This window comes from Sturnira hondurensis, unplaced genomic scaffold, assembly GCF_014824575.4.
Source record: "Sturnira hondurensis isolate 20B ecotype Veracruz unplaced genomic scaffold, ASM1482457v3 Scaffold0025379, whole genome shotgun sequence".
Classification (NCBI taxonomy): Eukaryota; Metazoa; Chordata; class Mammalia; order Chiroptera; family Phyllostomidae; genus Sturnira; species Sturnira hondurensis.
The window spans coordinates 1,516,621-1,539,242 of NW_028098010.1; the positions used below are offsets into that span (position 1 = coordinate 1,516,621).

The 22,622-nt window shown below is 36.1% G+C and overlaps 1 protein-coding gene across 1 annotated transcript in view; it reads right to left on the reverse strand.

Annotated features, from left to right (window-relative positions):
- The window catches only part of TFEC (transcription factor EC), a 153,257-nt gene that overhangs the window by 68,285 nt on the left and 62,350 nt on the right, over nt 1–22,622 (reverse strand). The gene's annotated exons all lie outside the window — the stretch shown is intronic.

Sequence of the window (22,622 nt, forward strand, 5' to 3'; positions counted from 1 at the left end):
TTCTTACATCTTTTATTTTACTAATATCTTTGTGTTCCTCCTCTATATGAATAGTCTTCTTTACCTTGGCTGGATACATTGCATCACTTGACAGGTTTCCTCTGTCCCCTCAATCATAATGTATTGCTAATTTACTGTCCTTTACTTCACCTTGCTCCGTTACCACACTATTGAAGGTCCAATACTCCCTCATCCTGGTGTATCATAGATTCTGTCATATGATTGTTGCTCTAATATTGTTGTAAATAATAGCTATTCCATACTATTGTAAATACTACACAACACACCGCAGATCTTCGTTCTCTTCATTATTTCCTGAACTATAATACTGTAGTGGTTAACTCTATTCTCTCTCACACTACACCGATTTACCATCCTATATTCTTACCTTACCTCAGAATCTGACCTCCCTCAACCTTACTGCTTTCCAGATCCCACTCACAAACATTCCCTCCCCAACAAAAGCCTTATTTCCTTTCCATCCTTTCTAAAAAAGGCTAATTGGGTGGAAAATTACTTATCACTATAGATAGACAAAGGATCTCCTATCTCTTCTCTCCCAGCTGCTTGTGTAAATATCATAGAACACTCTCCTGCTGTCATAAATCATTTTGCCTTCCCCTCTAACTGATCACACACACACAAAAAAAAGAGTAGGTGGAAGTGGTGAACACCAGGATACCCACTGGAAGAGGAAACCCAACAACAAAGGAACAACCAACAGAAGACAGTGAAGGAGAGAGTGGAAATCAAACAAACCTTAATCCAAGACCTATCTGGAAACACAACTAAATAGTGGAGAAACTACCCAGTACAAACAACTGGAAAAGAGCAAAATAGAATCCTCAAAGCCTTGTACACACAGAAGAACTAGATTCAACACAACCCACCCCCACCAGCACAACAAATTAAAACAGGTAGTAGAGAGAGGAACCATCAGTTAACAACCTGGTGGGAAGGACCCATAAAATAAAGACACCAAAACAACAAAAACCCAAAGACAAACTCAGAGCCAACATAAAAAACAGCCTGAGACTAGTGAGCTGGGGAGATCAAGGAGACTACACCACTAAATCTAACATGTATTATATCACAGAAGTTCACACCATAAACCCAGGAAGCCAGAACAAATCAATTTAAGAAGCTGGAGCCAACAAACAATGGGAAGACAAAGAAACGACCCCCCAATGAAAGGAAAGGAGGAAGCATCAAAAAGAATGCTAGATGAAATAGAGGCCAGTCAGCTATCAGATATTGAATTCAAAGAACTGGTTATCAAGAAGTTCAAAGAGCTCACAAAGAGCTACCAGAAATGACAGAAGAGCTACGGTGAACACACTGCAAAATTTATCAACATGAAAAAGGAAATAGAAACTATCAGCAAGGACCAAGAGGAAATGAAGAATACAATTTTGGAACTGAAGAACACAGTAGAAGGAACCAAAAGCAGGATTCATGAAGCAGAAGACCAGATCAGCAAGTTGGAGGACAAGTAGAAAAAAACTCCCAGAAAGAGCAAGAAAAGGAAGAGACACTCAGAAAAAAAGAAGAGAGATTAAGAAAAATGTAAGACAATAAGAAACATAATAATATCCAAATAATACAAATACCAGAAGGAGAAGAAGAAGAACAAGGGATAGAAAACCTATTTGAAAAAGTAATGAGGAAAACTTTCCTAATTTGATGAGAGCAAAAGTCACAAAAGTTCAGAAAACACAGAGAGTTCCAATTAAGAGGAACCCAAAGAGGCCCACTTCAAGACACATCATCATTAAAATGGCAAAATTCCAAGATAAAGAATCTTAAAGTCAGAAAGGGAGGAAAAAGAAGTAGGATACAATGGAGCCCCAAAAAAGGTTAGCTGCTGACTTCTCAATGGAAATACTCCAAGCAAGAAGAGAATGGCAAGAAATATTCCAAGTAATAAGAACCAAAGGCCTGCAACCAAGGATATTTTATCCACCAAGGCTCTCAATCAAGATAGAAGGCCAAATAAAGAGCTTCCAAGACAAAAGAAGTCCAATAGAATACACCTTCACAAAACCAGCTCTGCAAGAAATACTAAAAGGACTGCTTTTTTTTTCCAATTTTTTTTATTTAATTATTTTTCAAGTACAGTTTTCTGTCTATTACTCCCATCCCATCCCACCCCCCATCCTCCACCCTCCCTCCCATTTCCACCCTTCTCAGTTGTTGTCCATGTATCCTTTATATAGGTTCCTCTAAATCCCTCCCTTATTTCCCCTGAAATTCCCTCCCCTCTCCCCTCTGGTCACTGTCAGCCTGTTCTCTATTTCAGTGTCTTTGGTTATATTTTGCTTGCTTGTTTGCTTTGTTGTTTAGCTTCCTGTTAAAGGTGAGATCATATGGTATTTGTCCTTCAACACCTGGCTTATTTCACTCAGCATAATGCTTTCCAAAAGGACTGCTTTAAAGAAAGAAAGGAAAAGAGAAAGACAAAGAAAAACACAGGTATAAAAACGACAATGAATAAGTACCTATCAGTAACAACATTAAACATAAATGGATTAAATACTCCAATCAAAAGACATAGAATACCTGAATGGATAAGAAAGCATGACCCCTACATACACTGCCTACAAGAGACCCACCTGAGGACAAAAGACCTACACAGACCAAAAGTGAAGTGCTAAAAACAAATTTTCTAAGCAAATGGCCAAAAAAAGAAGCCAGGATAGCAATACTCATATCAGACAAAATACTCTTTAAAAAAGGGCCATAAAAAGAAACCCGGAAGGTCACTTCCTAATACTCAAGGGAAGAATCCACCAAGAAGACGTAAACATTGTAAATATATATGCACCCAACATAGAAGCACCCAAATATATAAAGAAAATCTTAGAGGACTTCAAGAGAGATATTGACAGCAACACAATTATAGTAGGGGATTTTAACACCCCACTATCAAAAATGGACAGATCTTCTAAACAAAATATCAACAAAGATATTGTGGCATTGAACAATGCCCCAGATAAAATGGAATTAACTGATATATATAGAGCCCTTCATCCCAAAGAAGCTAAATACACATTAATTTCAAATGCACATGGAACATTTTCAAAGATAGACCACATGATAGGACACAAAATGAATTGTGTCCTATCAACAAATTCAAGAAAATTGAAATCATACCAAGCATTTTCTCTGACCACAAGGGACTGAAACTGGAAACTCACCCCAAGGGAAAACAACAAACACACTCTAAATCCTGGACATTGAATAGCATGTTATTAAACAACAAATAGGTCAAGAATGAAATTATGGAAGAGATCAAAAAGTTTCTGGAAACAAATGAAAATGAACTCACAACAAACCAAAAACTTATGGAACATAGTGAAGGCAGTCCTGAGAGGGAAGTTCATAGCAGTACAGGCCTACCTAAAAAAGGTAGAAACATTTTAAACAAAAAAACCTAATCTTACACCTACAAGAATTTGAGAAACTAGAGCAAGGATGGCCCGGAGCTAGGAGAAGGAAGAAAATAACCAAGATAAGAGCAGAATTAAAAGACATACAGACTAAAAGCACAATTATAAGGATCACTGAATCCAGGAACTGATTTTTTGAAAAGATAAACAAAATTGACAAACCTTTAAGCAGGCTCATCAAGAAAAGAAGAGAGAGGACCCGAAGAAACACAATCAGAAATGAAAAAGGAGAGAGTACAGGGACTTCTGCGAAGATGGAGGCATAAGTGGAAACACTGTGCCTTCTCCCACAACCAAGTTTGAATACAGCAAAGGTCTGGAGAACAAAAACACAGCCAAAGAACAGAAAATTGAATTATACAGAAGTCCAACAACAACGAACCGTTCAACTGGGATCGTAAGAGGGGCAGAGCCAGCAGTGGAGCAGGGTCGGGCAGGAAAGATCCCCCGACCCAGGCTCTCAAGTAGCCAGGACCCAGTCAGGGTGTCGGGCAGACTGACTGCAGTCGCACATTCGCTCACAGTGAAACGGACCACGCACGCCTCAGGGGGCGAACCCAGCGAGGGCCCCAGCAAGGGCCCCAGCAACATTGGCAGCTGTGGCACCTGTGGGGGCCTCGGAGGGAGGCGGCAGAAGGATGCCATTGCTCCTCTTTGACCCCGCCCCGACATACAGCGTCACAACCCAGTGACTGAGTTGCCCTGCTTTGGTGAACACCTAAGGCTCCGATCCTGCTATGTAACAGGCACAAACAGCCCAAAAATTGGCACAAGAAGAACTCAAAGGTCCAGAGCTGATAACTCTAAGCGACCAAGAGATTGCCAGACTCTCAGAAGCACAGTTCAAGACACTGTTTATCAGGATGCTAACAGAACTGGTTGATTATAGTCACAAATTAGAGGAACATATGAAGGCTAAAATAATTGAAATGAAGGGAGATGCACAGGAAACCAATAGTGATGGAAAGGAAACTGGGACTCAAATCAAAGGAATGGACCAGAAGGAAGAACAAAACATCCAACCGGAAAGGAATGAAGAAATGAGAATTCAAAAAAAAAATGAGGAGAGACTTAGGAACCTCCAGGACATCCTTAAACATTCCAACATCTGGATTATAGGGGTACAAGAAGGGGGAAAGAAACAGCCATGAGAGGAAAACTTATTTGAACAAATAATAAAGGAGAACTTCCCCAGTCTAGCAAAAGAAATAGACTTCCAGGAAATCCAGGAAGCTCAGAGAGTCCCAAAGAAGTTGGACCCAAGAAGGAACACACCTAGGCACATCATAATTACATTAGCCAAGATTAAAATGAAGGAGAGAATCCTAGAAGCAGCAAGACATAAGGGGACAGTCACCTACAAAGGAGTACCCATCAGACTGGCAGCAGATTTCTCAAAAGAGACCTTATAGGCAAGAAGGAGCTGGAAAGAAGTATTCCAAGTCATGAAATCCAAAGACCTACAGCCAAGATTGCTCTATTCAGCAAAACTTTCATTTAGAATGGGAGGACAGATAAAATGCTTCTCAGATAAGATCAAATTCAAGGAGTTCATCATCACCAAGCCCTTATTATATGAAATATTAAAGGGACTTGTCTAAGAAAAAGAAGATAAAAATATAAACAGTGAAAGGACAGTAAACTCACAGTTACTAATAACCACACCTAAAACAAAAGCAAACCAAGAGGACAGCTAGACCAGGAGTGGAACCATAGAAATGAAGAACACATGGAGGCTCAGCAACAGGGGAGTGGGAGGAGTAGAAGGGGGGAGAAGGTACAGAAAATAGTATAGACAGTAGGTGTAAAATAGATAGGGGGAGGGCAAGAATAGTAGGGGAAATATAGAATCTAAAGAACTTGAGACATGTGGTTATAAAATAAGAGGGGGGGGGAGAATGGTGGAGGTGGAAGTGTGTGGGTGGAGGGGAATGAAGGGTGGGGAATAGAACAACTGTAATGGTATAATCAATAAAGTATATTAAAAAAAGAAAAAGAAAACAGAGAGATTACAACTGACACCACAGAAATAGAAGGAATTGTAAGAAATTACTATGAAGAACTGTATGTCAAGAAATTTGAAAACCTAGGTGACATGCACTAATTTCTAGAAGAATATAATCTTCCAAAACTCAATGAAGAGGAATCAGAAAACCTGAACAGGCCAATAACCCCAGATGAAACTGAAGAAGTAATCAAAAAACTCTCGTCACACAAAAGCTCTGGATCAGATGGTTTCACAGGAGAATTCTACACAGCATTTAAGGAAGAGCTAACCCCTATTCTTCACAGAATATTCCAAAAAATCCAAATGGATGGAAGACCCCCAAACTCTTTTTATTTAGCCAACATCATCCTAATTCCAAAACCAGATAAAGACACAACAAAAAAAAGAAAATTTCAGGCCAATATCACTGATGAACATAGACACTAAAATCCTCAATATAATATTGGTGAATCACATCCAACAGTACATTAAAAAAGATCATACACCATAACCAAGCTGGATTCATCCCAGGATGCAAGGATGGCTCAATATTCACAAATCAATAAATGTAATACATCACATAAACAAAAGCTAAGACAAAAATCACATGATCATATCAATAGACATGGAAAAAGCTTTTGATAAGGTTCAACACCCATTTATCATATAAACACTCAGCAAAGTGGGACTAGAGGGAGCATTCCTCAATATAATAAAAGCCATATATGAGAGACCTACAGCCAACATGATACTCAATGAGCAAAAACTAAAATCTTTTCTACTAAGATCAGGAACAAGACAAGGTTGTCCACTTTCACAACTTCTGTTCAATATGGTATTGGAAGTTTTAGCCACAGCAATCAGAGAAGAAAAGGAAACAAAAGACACCCAAATGAGAAAGAAGAAAACAAAACTGGCATTGTTTGCAGATGACATGATAGTGTACATGGAAATCCTATAGACTCTACCAAAAAACTGTTGGAACTAATACATGAATTTGGCAAAACAGCAGGATACAAAGTCAATACTCAGAAATCAAAGGCATTTTTGTATACCAACAATGAAACAGAAAAAGCAGAAATCAAGAAAAAATTCCACTCAATATAGCAAAAACAAAAATAAAATATCTGGGAACAAACCTAACCAAGGAGGTAAAAGACCTATATACAGAAAACTACACAACACTGAAGAAAGAAATCAAGGAAGACACAAACAAATGGAAACATATACCATGTTCATGGATTGGAAGAATTAACATCATCAAAATGTCCATACTACCTGAAGCAATTTACAGATTCAATGCAATACCTATTAAAGTGCCAATGGCATACTTCACAGACATGGAACAAACACTTCAAAAATTTGTATGGAACCAGAAATGAACCTGAATAGCAGCTGCAATTTTGAGAAAGAAGAACAAAGGAGGAGGGGTAAAAATACCCTATACTAAACTGTATTACAAGGCCACTGTCATCAAAACAGCCTGGTACTGGCATAAAAACAGGCATATAGACCAACAGAATAGAGCACAGAGTCCAGAAATGAACCCAAGTCTCTACAGGTAATTATTATTTGACAAAGGGGGCAGCAGCATAAAATGGAGTAAAAATAGCCTCTTTAAAAAAATGGTGTTGGCAGATCTGGACAGCTACGTGCAAAAAAATGAAACTCGAGCACCAACTTATACTGTACACAAAAATAAATTCAAGGTGGATAAAAGACTTAAATATAAGCTATGACACCATTAAAATCCCAGAGAAGAACACTGGCAGGAAAAATCTCAGATATTTCACACAGCAATATTTCTACTAATATGTCCCCTAGAGCAAGGGACATAAAAAAATAAGAATAAACAAATTGGATCTCATCACAATTAAAAGCCTCTGCTGGCTAAGGAAAACAGTATTAAAATAAAAAGAGAAGCAACTATTTGGGAAAACATATTTGCCAATGATACCTCTAACCAAGGTTTAATCTGCAAAACATACAAAGAACTTACACAACTCCACTCTAAGAAGACAAGCAAACCAATTTAAAAGTGGGCAAAGGACTTGAACAGATAGTTCTCCAAGGAGGACATACAGAAGATCCAGAGACACATGAAAAGATGCTCAATATCACTAGCTATCAGAGAGATGCAAATTAAAACCACAATGAGATACCACTTTACACTGGTCAGAATGGCCATCATAAACAAAGCAACAAACAACAAATGTTGGAGAGGCTGTGAGGAAAAGGGAACCCTAGTTCACTGGTGCGATTGCAGACTGGTACAACCATTGTGGAAAACAGTATGGAATTTTTTCAGAAAACTAAAAATGGACCTGCCTTTTGACCCAGCAATTCCACTGCTACGATTGTATCCTAAGAGTATATCCTGGAACACCAATCATAAAGAACCTATGCACCCCAATGTTCATAGCAGCACAATTTACAACAGCCAAGAGCTGGAAGCAACCTAGGTGCCCATCAGTAAATGAATGGATCAAAAAACTGTGGTACGTTTACACAATGGAATTCTGTGCAGCAGAAAGAAAGAAGGAGCTCCTAACCTATGCAACAGCATGGATGGAACTGGAAAGCATTATGCTGAGTGAAATAAGCCAGGTGGTGAAAGACAAATACCATATTATCTCACCGAAACAACAAAACAAACAAGCAAGATATAACCAAAGACACTGAAATAGAGAACAGGGGACAGTGACCAGAGAGGAGAGGAGAGGGAATTTCAGGGGTAAAGGGGAAGGATTTACAGGACCTAGGATAAAGGACACATGGACAACAACTAAGAAGGGTGTAAATGGGAGGGAGGTGGGGAGCACTGGGGGGAGGGGTGGGATGTGAGTAAAAGACAGAAAATTCTACTTGAACAATTAAATAAAAAAAATTAAAAATAAAATTAATTTAAAGAGCCACATCTGGATAGTGGTACTGCATTCAATAGTGTAACTCTAGAACACTGTCTAAACTTTAGATGTTATTCTATGTGCTTTGAAACATGTTCCAACCATCTAGGATAATAAATATGTGTTTTGTTTCTTTTGGTTAGTCCAATCTCTAAGTTTTACAGTATGTTATTTATTGTTACTAAAGTTTTAATTTCATAACATTTCTTTTATTCACTTAATGCCATTAAGAGGACAACAATTTTTTTTTCTGAACAGATATGAAGAAGACATGAAGAGAGAAGGATGGTAAGAATAACTTATGTTAAATATTTTTCTTTGAGGTACTGCTGATTGTTTCACAAACAATTACAAAAAAGGTCATTCAACCTTTTATGTTTCCTGTAAACTGAGAGCATAAATAACTCAACCTCTTGCATTTCTAATTTTTCTCTTGCCTATAAACATGTTTAGGTTTCTCCTATTTCAGAGGGAAACCTTCCTTCCCTACATGTGATAGTTCATCCAACTAAGAGTCTCTGTCTTTGCTTTTCACACCTCTATCTCTTATTTCTGTTATCCACCAACATGACTTTTCGCCTAATTTACTGAAGAAGCTGGTTCTTCTATTATCCTAAATTGATTTAAAGTTCTAAAATACAGTCCAAAATTTTGTTTCACATCTTCCAAGAATCTTCATAATTAATCATTTTGGAATCCATTTGATATTTTAAAAAAGACAACACATGCAACATTTTGTATCAGATGAAATGATTAACAGCTTAGACAAAAGCACAATCACAAATCTGCAGAATAACCACCCTCAAAGTAATAAACGAAGATAATGAAATACACAGAAAAAGAACATACGATTTTGACAAAAATCAAAATGTCAAAAATAGACACAGAAAGTATGAGGTTCAAGGACAAAAGAAAATGTTTACAAGGTTCAAATGATTTTTTAAAAGGCCTACAAACACCAACAATCAAGACTTTCAACATCACAGGGTGCAAAATAACAATGGGATAACATTTTAAATATTAAAGGTAAAGGATTTGAACCTCAACATTTACAACCAATAATATAGCCTTTAAGTATATGGTGTTATAAAATTTTTCTTAGGCATAGAAATTGTGAAGTTTTAAAGCAAAAAACATTTTAAAAACATTCTTTCAGAAGGCAATTTAGTCAGGTGATAAATACAATTATGAAATAAATACAAAATATAAAAAGAATGACTAAGCTACAGTAAAGATTTTGGGATCTAAATAACAAGTACATACCATGAGGTCTGTCCAGAAAAAGTCCAGCCATTGTTAATATAATGAGAATGGTTTGCATGGCATCAATGTAACATGGCAGCCAAGGAGAATGGACTGGAATGTGCATGCATAAACAATGATGCTTTCACTGTACTAGTCAGTGGAGGTGGTAATACCTGCTGAGTTAGCATGTGTACTCTGTGGCCATCTCATTTAAAATGACTGAGAGAGGAGATCAATGAATCTGCATCAAATTTTGCATTAGGCACAAACATTCCTCCACAGGAAGTATTCAGATGATTCAGAAAGCCACAACTATGGGCAACTTGTGATCAGCAGCTTCATCAAAATAACATGCTTGCTCATGCATCACTTCGAATGCAGAGTTTTGGGTGAAACATCAAATCACCCAGGTGATCAGCCCCTGCATAGCCCAATTTGATGCCCTGTGATTTCTGGCTTCTCCCAAAACTAAAATGACCTTTGAAAGGGAAGAAATTTCAGACTGTTAATGATACTCAGAAAAACACAATGGGGCAGCTGATGGTGACTGGGAGAACTGTGTGAGGCCCCAACGTGCCTACTTTGAAGGAGACTAAGGCATCATTGTCCTGTATACAATGTTTTTGTATCTTGTTATCTTCTTCCATAAATGTCTCTAATTTTCATATTATATGCCTAGATACCTTCTGGAAAGACTTTATATATGAGATCAAGAAGGAGATGGGACCACACAATCAGACTCAGATAACTTTTTCCTTAAGGATATGATATAGATATTTCTAAACAATGATATAGATAGAAAACATATAACTATGTTTCTTAAAAGGTTAGGAGTCATGAGAGAGAAAAAGAGAAAAACTTAACCTGTCCAAAGGTGTATAGGAAAAAGATTGTAAATAAGAAAACAGTATAGTATTTAAAGAAGACATGAGAAAAGAAAACTATTAAATATTAATAGTAACCTAATTGTAAGACTGTAAAAGAGTTAACATACTATTCAAGAATCTGTCTTAAATTTGATTTTTAAAAAAGTTATTGCATAGTATATCTATAAGAGACATATTAAAAATAAAACAATAGAGAAAACTGAAAACATAGTGAAAAGTTTAACGACAAACGAACAAAAGGAAAGCTGCAGTAGCAGTTTTACTATAAAGCCATATAAAATTCAAAGTTAAACTTTAAAGAACAAAATACCATATTATTAGAAATGCACATGCACCTAAAAATACTTGTAGTAAACAACTGTCAGAACTCAATATATAAAGCAACCCTTTAGATGAATATTTTAGCTCACCACTCACAAAGTTATAAATCTCAATTTAAACTTCTCTTCACCTATTCTCTAGGCTATGACTTGGGTCTTGTCATCTTCTAAATCACTCTATTTCTGAAATCTTAAGTTTTATTTTTCACTCATCAAATGTAATCTTATAGTTAGATCTAATCTAGACCCTCTAGCAGATAAATTGGATAAACTTCACAATTTTCATTTTATGATTCTCCATGCCTTTTCTCTATTATCTTTTGCTATAACCACCCCAAATATCTACAGATTCAATCTCTCCCCATCCTGTTAACTCTGAATACAGGGTGGGATGGCTCTTGACTACCATCCCATTGAAATTCCTTTTGTTGCTATTTTATTTGACTTCTTTTTTTTTAGTGAATTTATTTTTTTTAATTTTATTGTTGTTCAAGTACAGTTTTCTGCCTTTTTCCCCCTGACTTTCAAATTCAATGTATATTCATCACTTCTGCTGAGTGAAATAAGCCAGGTGTTGGCTTATTTCAAATACCATATAATCTCACCTTTAACAGGAAGCTAAACAACAAAACAAACAAGCAAGCAATATATAACCAAAGACACTGAAATAGAGAACAGGCTGACAGTGACCAGAGGGGAGAGGGGAGGGAATTTCAGGGTAAATAGGGGAGGGATTTAGAGGAACAAATATAAAGGATACATGGACAACAACTGAGAAGGGTGGAAATGGGAGGGAGGGGGGAGCACGGGGGCTGGGTTGGGTTGGGAGTAAAAGACAGAAAACTGTACTTAAAAAATAATTAAATAAATTTTTAAAAAAGAGTCAATTGCTACATTTGAGTGTGTGGATGATTCTCTCCTTCTTTAACTCTTTCTTTGGCTTCAGTGACACCACACTGGTTATCTTTTTACTTTGTCTTTATGGCCTCTCTCCTCTGACCATCCTTAAATGGTGGTGATATCCTCAATCCCATACATGGTTCACTATTCTCTTAACTAGGTTCACGCTCTCCAAGGACTCTCTAATTTCAATTTTCGAGTACCACCTGCATGCTGACTACTTCCAAATCTCCTCCTCCAGTCTAGATTATTTGTCCTCAAGGCAAACTTGGATATCCATCTATCACCAGCATCTTCACAAGGTGGTCTCACAGATACCTCAGCCCTAACATATTCAAGTAGAGGGTCTTATCATCTCTCACTGCACTATAGAAAAAAAAAAAACTCTCAACTCCAGCCCTCTTGCCCTACAAAGCTGACAGAGTGATATGAAACTCAAATATGATTATGTCATTAAGGCCCCCACATTTAATCCATTTAATGATTTGGTGTTGTTTAACATAAAGTACCAGGCTTTCTGTGATTTGTCTATTGCCTACCTCTCTGGTATCTCTTTTAAACAACATCTGCTTCTCACTTTCCACTCACCTCATGCTGTTTCCCATCTCTTTTCTTGGCTCATGCTATCTCACCTGGCTCAATATTGCACTAGCCATTTTCCTACATTTCTTATTGTTGATATACTTCTGATAAGAATAGCACTTCTATATTCATATATATATATATATATGAATGATATATATAGCATATATATCAATGATATATATATATATATCATTGCCCTTTCTATATAATATTATAACTATTCACTTATTTGTTCTCTCCCCCTTAACTTGGAGCACCTAGAAGGTACAGAAGATAAAAAGGGACAATGAATAATAAATGTAGGACATGATCTGAAAATGCTATAAGTGCAATTTTTACACATGTGATGATATCGCTGTAACTATAAAAACTCAGAGAATAGGCACTTAATTACACTCAGAGAACCACCAAGAAAAGCACCATAGAGAAGAAATCTAAAATGAATTCTCAAGTGATTTGGGATTTTCCAGACAAATGATGGACTATGAATGAGTAGTTGGAGAACAGGTATTAATAGAGGAAACACTGTGAGAATCATATGGCTGAAGCCAAAAGGGCTAAAACACAGAGCACCATTATAAGTCTGGGTCAAAAGGCAAGGGTTAAGGGTGGAAGGGTCCTGTGTGCCATGAATACAAATTTGAATTATCCTGGAAAGATCGTGTTATAAAATGCTTCCTTTGATTTTATGTTTCATTGTCTCAGAAACCTTTAATCACCAAGATAATCCTAATTCCAACTCCCAGATCCTGAACTTAATGATACTCTCACAGACTTATTTTGTGATAGCTATGACTTCTGGGGTGTTCCTTAAATTCACAAAATGCTCCTAATGGCACAGGAAGACAAGCTTAGGAGAAAGAAACACCAAAGTGACAATATCCAACATCACCTAGGCCACCATATTGCCCTTGTATTAGGAATTCTTTTAATGTAAGCATCAAAACAATTCTTCAAGATATAGAAATGTTGATGAGTGAGGCTAAGAATTGCTACCCCACAGCTAGGAAGTGGTAGCAGTACCCTCATGCTGTGTGACACTAAAGAATGCACAATTTCTGCTTAGTTACATGGACTCCTAGCACCAATCAAAGAATATTGAAAACTTGCAAATCATAGAATACATTTTAGCTATTAAAGATAACAAGAGTGTAAATGATGGCAGTATGTGAAAATGTGCAAGTTACAAGTCAAATCCAAAAAGAACATACAATGATTAAAGCTATAACAGATTGATTTGAATTATGACGTAAAGGACATCAATGAAGGAAGGGACTTTTATATACATGCTTTGTAGTAAAATGATTTTTTAAAAAAAATTTGTGCTCATTGCCTTTAGACTACTCTAGGGACTTTCAATCCTTCCAAGTCACGCAATTCCTTGTGAGTGATAAAACCTAAAAGGCCACAAGGATCACATTAATTTCCTGTACAATGTTAAGAAATTACAATGTTTGTACAATGTACAAACTTATTATTTTTTAAAAGGTAAACTGTGTACCTAAGGAATAAAAATACTTGCTAAGAAAAACTGAGAAGACTGATATATGTTAATTATCCTTTCTTGTTTTTAGAATACATGTATCTTAAGAAATACAATATCATTTTCTGAGTTTTGCCTAGAATTGACTGGCATATGCATATCCTTTGGGATTTATCTTTTTCCTTTAGAAATCACTCTTCCACACACAAAAAAAATGAAATTTGAAAGAAGGTGGTTATAAAATAAATTGTATTGAGTACATCTAATATTTACTGTACAGATGGTTTTTGTCCTACATATATTTTATTATATTCACAGAATGAATAGAAATTATAGTTTATATTTTTAAAGGGGGGATTTTTATATACCCACTATTGAAATTTTTAAGTAAATATACATGTAGAGATTTATATTCCATTTTGTATTTCAACGAGTCTCATTTTGTGGTTGTTTTATATTTTGTTAAACAATTTACTAGATCTTTCTTCTTTTTCTTTTTTCAGATTAATGCAAAACTTGTACACATGAAAGAATCTTCTTCTATCACTTCAAATACAAATAATGAGATACTGAGCATTACTCTTTTTTTACCTGGAAGCTACAGACTTAATAACTAAAAAGCAGTGACCCAAAATCAGTAATATCCATCAGGAATGTAGATTGGTAGATTGGACTTGGGGGATCATAGGACCATAGCTCCATCTAACAAATCAAGTGAAAAGAAAATAGAAAGCTCAGTGATTAATGTGCCTTTTCTACACTGTGATAGTAAAGGAAGTCATTTACCCAGTTCTAGAGTTTTCCCTGTTCTATTCATTCTTCATCATTTTTTGAAGGCTTATGTACAAGTCAGTCACAAAAAATATAAATTCCATGAAGCTACATAATCTCATTTATTTTATATTGTCAGTGACTCTAACTTCCTCTTATTTAGTAAACAGAGGCAAGTACATTTTGAAAAAATAATAATAGTAAAATTCCCATATATAACTCCATAAAATATTAAGTACAAGATTATTAGTCTTATTTTAATTAATATTTCTAGAGCACATACTTACTACTATTTAAACACCATCTGCCTATTTCATTTTAATGTGTATTTAAGATATATAACTATGATAAATATTTTACCAATTTATTAGTAAACCTTTAAAATTAAAGCTAAATATTCTTGAGAGAGGATCCAAGATGGTGGCAGTGTAGGTTGAAGTTTACACTCACCTCTTCATTAAAGAAAAATTACAACTGAATTATGGAATAATCAACCTAAATAAGCAATGAAGACTAGCTTAACAGAAGTCTTATGACAAAAGATTTATAGAAGAAGACACATCAAGATTTGTAGGTAGAGCCAAACCAAAAAAGGCAAACACATAAAATGGTTCAAACTCTAGAGGGATAGCTTAGCTGTTAAGGTCTCCCTTCAGGAGTGAGAATTCCCAATCCCACAAGACTTTCTAGTCAGAGGAACTAGAGCCAGGAAGAGAAGCTCGTATAACATCTGGCTCTGAAAATAAATAGGGATTCCATTAGCCAGGAAGAGATGACAGCCTGCTGGAAGCCCAAGTGCCCTCTTAAAAGGATAAGCACAAAGTCTCATTCCCAACCACTCACTCTGGGTGAGGAAAGGGAAAGCAATTAAAATCAAACTGGAGTCAGACAGGGAGAAACTGGTACATTGGCTTTGCAGAGAAGGCTGATGGAACAGCAGCCAGGGTCCCTGTGCTGAGACTCTGTCCTACACCACCCAGAGATGCCATATTTACTGCAAGCACACCCCTTCGTACAACATAAGCCTGGGGAAACAAACTAGCTCCACCCTCCTGAATCCCTGTGGCCCCGGTCTGTCAACCTTGTGTCCATTGGGAGAGTCTGCAGGCTGCAGCCATCTTGGGCCTACAATAAAGACATTATTGGAGGGCCCTTAAGAAGGTCTGGGCAAACTCAGGGACTATTAGAGACTGAGTTGTATGGATCTAGGGTAAGGGCCCTTTTTTTCCTTTCCTGCCTGACAGGTGCCATCCAGAACCTTTCCTCCACACTACCACATTTTGGTCTGTTTTATCCTGATAAACCCTGTTGGCTTCACTGTGATCAATCCCTGAGACCCAGTCCTAGCACAAAGGTCTTTGGGCACCACGTGGGTGGGAGCTAGCCATACTGTACCCTGCAATAATTGCCAAATGGCCTCAGACCTAAGTTTGAATCTGTATCAACCTGGTGAGCTCCACTAGCCCCTACCTGGTAATTCATTTAGAACCTACCATAGGCACACATACCACCAGAAGCTCTTTAAGGACTGAGCCTAACAGGCCGCTAGCAGGCAGAGGTGGATCTTGAGGTACCTTGAGCTTTTTGCTGGGCTGGCCTGGACTCAGGGCTGGTTGAAGCCAGCCATGGTATGAATCTTGGCTCTTCCCATGTGTAACCAGGCACAGCAAAGTTAGCTAAAAACTGTAAATTGCTTTGCAGCTTCTAACAGGTAGCCCAGGGCCAGTCACAGGCAAGTATCTGACTTAACCTCCACCATTGTCCCTCCCAAGAGTCCCCAGAACCTACACATGCACCATCAGGCAGACTTCAGATCACATCAGAGCACCACCCAATCAGCTCCACAAGTGGCACATACAAAGGGAAAACGTCAGCAGATACCAGACTGGGGTATCTGCTGGGGTTCATTTCACTCTATGTGGAGTAGAGGCTACTCTACTCTACATAGCAGCTTATACAATGTGATTCAGATCAATCTTCACAGTCAGCCAGCCTGAGGGAAAACCCAATTCAGAGACATACCAAAAACAATCAACTACCAACCAACACAACTACCACAGAAGGGCTCGCATAACCCACACAAAAGATATTCTGAAAGTACCTACCTAGCTCAGGGGACCAGAAAGACTGTATGAATGAGCCCCTACAGGGTGCCTACTACCTAAGATAACCATACCAAGACTGAGAAACATACCAGATGTACATGATACATAGAAACAAATACAGAGATATCCACAATGAAGAGACAAATAAACAGGCCCCAAATGAAAGAACAGAATGAATCAGAACAGAATAATATAAATGATATATATTAAGTAAGCATAATAAAAAGACAGCAACCATAAAAAATGAACCATCAAGAAATAAAAAATTGAATATCTAAAATAAAGAATAAAGAATCAAAAGCAAACAAGATGAAACAGAAGACCGAATCAGTGATTTGGAAGACCAAGTAGCAAAAGAAAAATCAGAGCAGCAAAAAGAAAAATCAATAAATAAATGAGGATAGTGTAAAGGACCTTTGGAAGAACATGAAGCTAAACAACACCCACATAATAGGAATTCCAGAAGGAAAAGAGAGAGATCAAAGGCTTGAGAAACTATTTGAAGAAATAATAACTGAAAACCTTATCAGCCTGGTGAAAAAAATAAACACATGTTCAGAAAGCACAGAGGGTCCCAAACAGGATTAACCCAAGGAGGCCCACACCAACAAATATTCAAAGTGAAGAAAAGCAAGGATCTACAATCAAGATTAGTCTCCAAGCAAGGCTGTCATTTAAAATTAAAGGAGAAATAATGAGCTTCCCATGCAAGAAAAAAAGGAACATAGTTTAAAAGAATAGAATAGCAATAAACATGTACTTATCAGCAATCACTTTAAATATAAATGGGTTAAATGCTCTAATCAAAATAACATAGGTGGCTGAATGAAAAAGAAAATAGATCCACACATATGCTACCTACAAGAGACCTACTACAGAACACAAGATATGTACAGACTGAAAGTAAAGGGATAGAAAAAGGTACTTCATGAATATGGAAATGAAAATAAAGCTGAGGTAACAATGATTATATCAACCAAAATAGACTTTAAAACAGAGGTTATAAAAATACACAAGGAAAGCCATTACATAATGATGAAGGAATCAATCCAACAAGATTGTAAATATTTATGCACCCAACAAAAGAACACCTAAATATGTAGAGCAAAATTTGATGGACATAAAGGGACAGACTGCCAGTAATACAGTTACAGTAGGGGATTTTGACACCCTATTGACATCAAATGATAGAACTTCTAGAAAGAGAATAAATAAACAATGACCTTAAATGGCACACCAGATCAGATGGATTTAAATGATACCTACAGGGTATTTTACCCCAAACCATCAGAATATGCATTCTTTTAAAATGCACATTAATCATTTTCCAAGATAGACCATATGGTAGGATACAAAACAAGTTTCAATAAATTTAAGGAGACAAATTATATCAAACAACTACTCAGACCACAATAGTAGAAAACTAGAAATCAAGGGTCCAGTCCAGGAACATATATAAAGGACCCATGGACATGGACAACAGGATGGGGGCTGACTGTGGGATTGGGAGGGTAGGTTAGGGCTAGGGGAGAACAATGAGGAAAAACTGGGACAACTATAATAGAATAACAGAAAAATAAAATAAAATTGTATTATCTAAAGGGAACAAAACTAAAAAACATACAAACATATGTAGGCTAAATAACATGTTACTAAACAATGAATGGGTTAATAATGAAATCAAAAAGGGAATCAAAGATATGTTGAGACAAAATTGAAAATACAACAATCCAAAAAGTTATGGGGCCCAGGAAAATCAGTCCTAAGAGAAAATTCATATCAGTACAAGCCTACCTGAACAAGAAAAATTTCAAATAAATAATGTAATTTTATACCTAAAGAACTAGAAAAATAACAAGAAACAAAGCCCAAAGTAAGTAGAAGTCAGGAAGTAATAAAGATCAGAGTGTAAAAATAAACAAAATAGAGTCTAAAAAACAATACAAACTCATCAAACCAGGAGCTGGTTCTTTGAAAAGATAAATAGATTGGTAAACCTATAATCAGACATAAAAAAGTGAGGCAGGGGGCACCCAAATAAAATAAAAAAGGAAAGGAACAGTAACAATTGACACCATAGAAATACAGAGAATTATAACAAAATACTATAAACAATCATATGGCAACAAATTGAACAATTTGGATGAAATGGATCAATTCCTAGAAACATACAATCTTCCAAAATGAATCAAGAAAAAAAGCAAAAAAGCTGAATAGACCTATTTTATTAAACAAAATCATAGGGATAATAAGAAGAAAAAAAAACTCCCAACATTTGCCCTGACTGTAGCTCAGTGGATTGAGCACGGGCCTGTAAAGCAAAGGTTAGCTGATTTGATTACCAGTCAGGGCACATGCCTGGGTTGCATGCCAGGTCCCTAGTAGGAAACATAGGAGAGGCAACCACACATTGATGTTTCTCTCCCTCTCTTTCTCCTTCCATCCCCTCTGTCTAAAAATAAATAAAACATTTTTTTTTAAAAAACTCCCAACAAAGAAGAGTTCTAGACCAGATATCTTCACAGGTGAATATTACCAAACACTCAAAGAACACCTCTCCTTCTCAAACTATTCTGAAAAGCTCAGGAGAAAACAATATTCCCAAGGCCATTTTACAATGTCAGCATTATCCTAATTCCAAAACCACCTGTGGACACTATTAACAAAGAAAATAATAGACCAATATCCCTGATGATCATAGATGCTAAAATCCTCAACAAAATACTGGCAAACTGAATTCAGCAGTGCATCAAAAAGATCAAAAACCATGATCAAAAAGAATTTATTCCTGGGATGCAAGGTTGGTACAATATCCATGAGTCAATTGATGTGATACAACACATACAAAATTAAAGGACAAAAATCATATGATTGTATCAATAGATGTAAAAAATCACTTGACAAAACTCAACACCTATTTATGATAAAAACTATCACTAAAGTGGGAATACAGGAAACATGCTTCAACATAATAAAAGCTATATGTCAAATCCACAGCTAACATTATATTTAATGAGGAAAAACTAAAAGTGTTTCCATTAAAATGATAAACTATACAACATGTTCACTTTCATAGACCACTGGAAGTTCTGGCCACAGAAATCAGGTGAGTAGAAGAAATAAAAGGCATCCAAACTGGAAAGCAAGAGGTAAAACTGTCATCATTTGCAGGTAACATGATACTTTATATAAAGAACCCTAAAGATTACACCAAAAAACTAAAATTGATGAATTTAGTAATGCAGTAGGATAAAACATAAGTATTCAGATATTATTTGTGTTTTATTTTATTTTAAGTATATTTTATTGATTATGCTATAACATTTTCCCAATTTTTTCTTCCCTTTATCCCTCCTCTACCCTGCACCACTCCTTACACTCCAGAATCCCCGCCCCCCCACCACTGAGTTCATGTCCATGGGTTGTACATGTTAAGTTCTTTGGCTTCTCTGTTTCTTATACCATTCTTAACCTCCCTCTGTCTATTTTATGCCTATCAATTATGCTTCTTATTCTCTGTACCCCCCCATTCTTCTCCTCCCCCACCCCATTGAAAACCCTTCACGAGATCTCCATTTCTGCTTCTGTTCCTGTTCTAGTTATTTGCTTAGTTTTTGTTTTTTAGGTACAGTTGTTGATAGTTATGAGTTTGTTGTCATTTTACTGTTCATAGTTTTTGATCTTCTATTTCTTAGACAATAAACTATCAAATAGGAAAACTAAGAAAGCAATTTCATTTAGAATTGTGTCAAAAAAGAAAAAAATACCTAGGAATAAAATTTTAAAAAGGAAGTAAAAAACTTGTACTCAAAAAATTATCAGATTTGAAGATTACAATCAAATAAGATAAAATAAATGAAAGCATATATCGTGTACTTACATAGAAAGAATTAATATCATTATAATGTAATATAACCTAAAGCAGTCTTTAGATTAACACAATTTCTATCAAAATACCAATGATGTATATGACAGAACTAGAATAAATAACCCCCAAATTTAAGTGGAACCACAAAAGACTTCAAATGGCTACAGTAAACTTGAGAAAGAGAACAAAGTGGCAGTATCATGTCACCTGATATCAAACCATACCACAAGGCTAGTAATCAAAATAGTTTGATAATGTCAGAAAAAGAGCCACATAGATCAACGCAATAGAATAGAGAGCCCTGGAATAAATTTACACCAAATGGTTAATTAATACATATTTAACAAAGGAAGCAAGAACATACATGGGTAAAAGCAGTCTATTTGATAAATGGTTTTGGGAAAATTGGACAAATATATGCAATAAAAGTGAAACCAGACCACTTTCTTACAACATATACAAGAGAAACCTCAAAATGAATTATAGACTTAAATGTAAGAATCAAAATTGTAAAACTCCTAGAAGAAAACATAGTAAAATCTGTGACATTTCCCTCAGCAACAGTTTTTCTGATATATTGGGTCAGACAAGGAAAACAAAAGAAAATAGAAACAAATGGAACTATAACAAACTGAAAAGTTTTTGTCCAGCAAAGGAAACCATAAACAAAATGCAAAAAAAAAATACTGAATGAGGGGAAGATATTTCCCCATGATACATTCGATAAAGGGTTAATATAAAAAACTCAGGTTAACTCATACAATTCAACACCAAAAATAAAAAACTTAATCAATTAACTATGAGCAGAGAACCTGAATAAACACTTCTCCAAAAAGGATATACAGCTGGCTAATAGATATACAAAAAGACAATCAACATCACTGAAAATTAAAATCACAATGAGATTATTTCCTCACACCTGTAAAAATGGTTATTTTTTTACCCTCACCAAAGGACATGCTTATTGATTTTAGAGATAGGAAAAAGGAGAGAGAGATAGAGGGGAAAAAACACTGATGTGAGAGAGAAACACCAATCAGCTGCCTCTCACATGACTTGACCAGTGACCAAACTGGCAATCCAGGCATGTGCCCCGACTGGAAATGAACCTGCAACTTTTCTGTTTATGGGTCTATGCTCCAACCAAGTCACACCAGCCATGGCAGAATGGCTGTCATTAATAAATCAACAAACAAGTGTTGCTGAGGATGTAGAGAAAAAAGAACCCTCATGTACTGTTGGTGGCAATGCAGACTAGTGCAGCCACTATAAAAAACAGTGTGGAGGTTCCTCAAAAAATTTAAAATGGAACTGCCTTATTACCCAGTTATTCCATTTCTGGGTATATATCAAAAAATCCCAAAACACTACTTTGAAAGAACATATGTACCCCCCATGTTCACTGCAGCATTATTTACCATAGCTAAAATAGGGAAGCAACCCAAGTGCCCACCAATAGATGATTGGCTAAAGAAGTAGTGATAAATATATACAATGGAATCATTTGCCATAGCATAGTTGGACCTAAAGGGTACTATGCTAAATATAATAAGTCAGTCAGAAAAATGTAAATATCATATTATTTCACTTACATATTAATCTAAAGAACAAAATAAATAAACAAAACAGAAACAGACTCACAGGTACAGAAAACAAAATATTTGTTTCCAGAGGAGATGTGGGATAGAAGATTGGTTAAAAAATGTAAAGAGATTAAGAACTACAAATTGTTAATCACAATATAGTCACAGGAATATAAATTACAGCATAGGGGATATAATAAATAACTATGCATAGAGGCAGATGAGTACTGGAAATACTAGCAGGAACAATTTTTAAATTATAAAATTGTCTAACCACTGTGTTGTACACCTGAAACTAAAGAAAAAAAACTTTATTAATGAAGATGATCACCATAAAGGGTTTATATGTAAGTCCCATAACTTAGTATTTCATTCATATCAATAAAACCCAAATAACTTCAGAATAAATTTTTGATTTATTGTCAATAAAGTGGTGAGAGTCAGTTCCAGTATGGGCAATGAACCCATAAGTCATGCCGTGGTTACTGAATGCTCTACTTGAGAAGAACAGTGCTTGACTTTCAGCTGAAGTT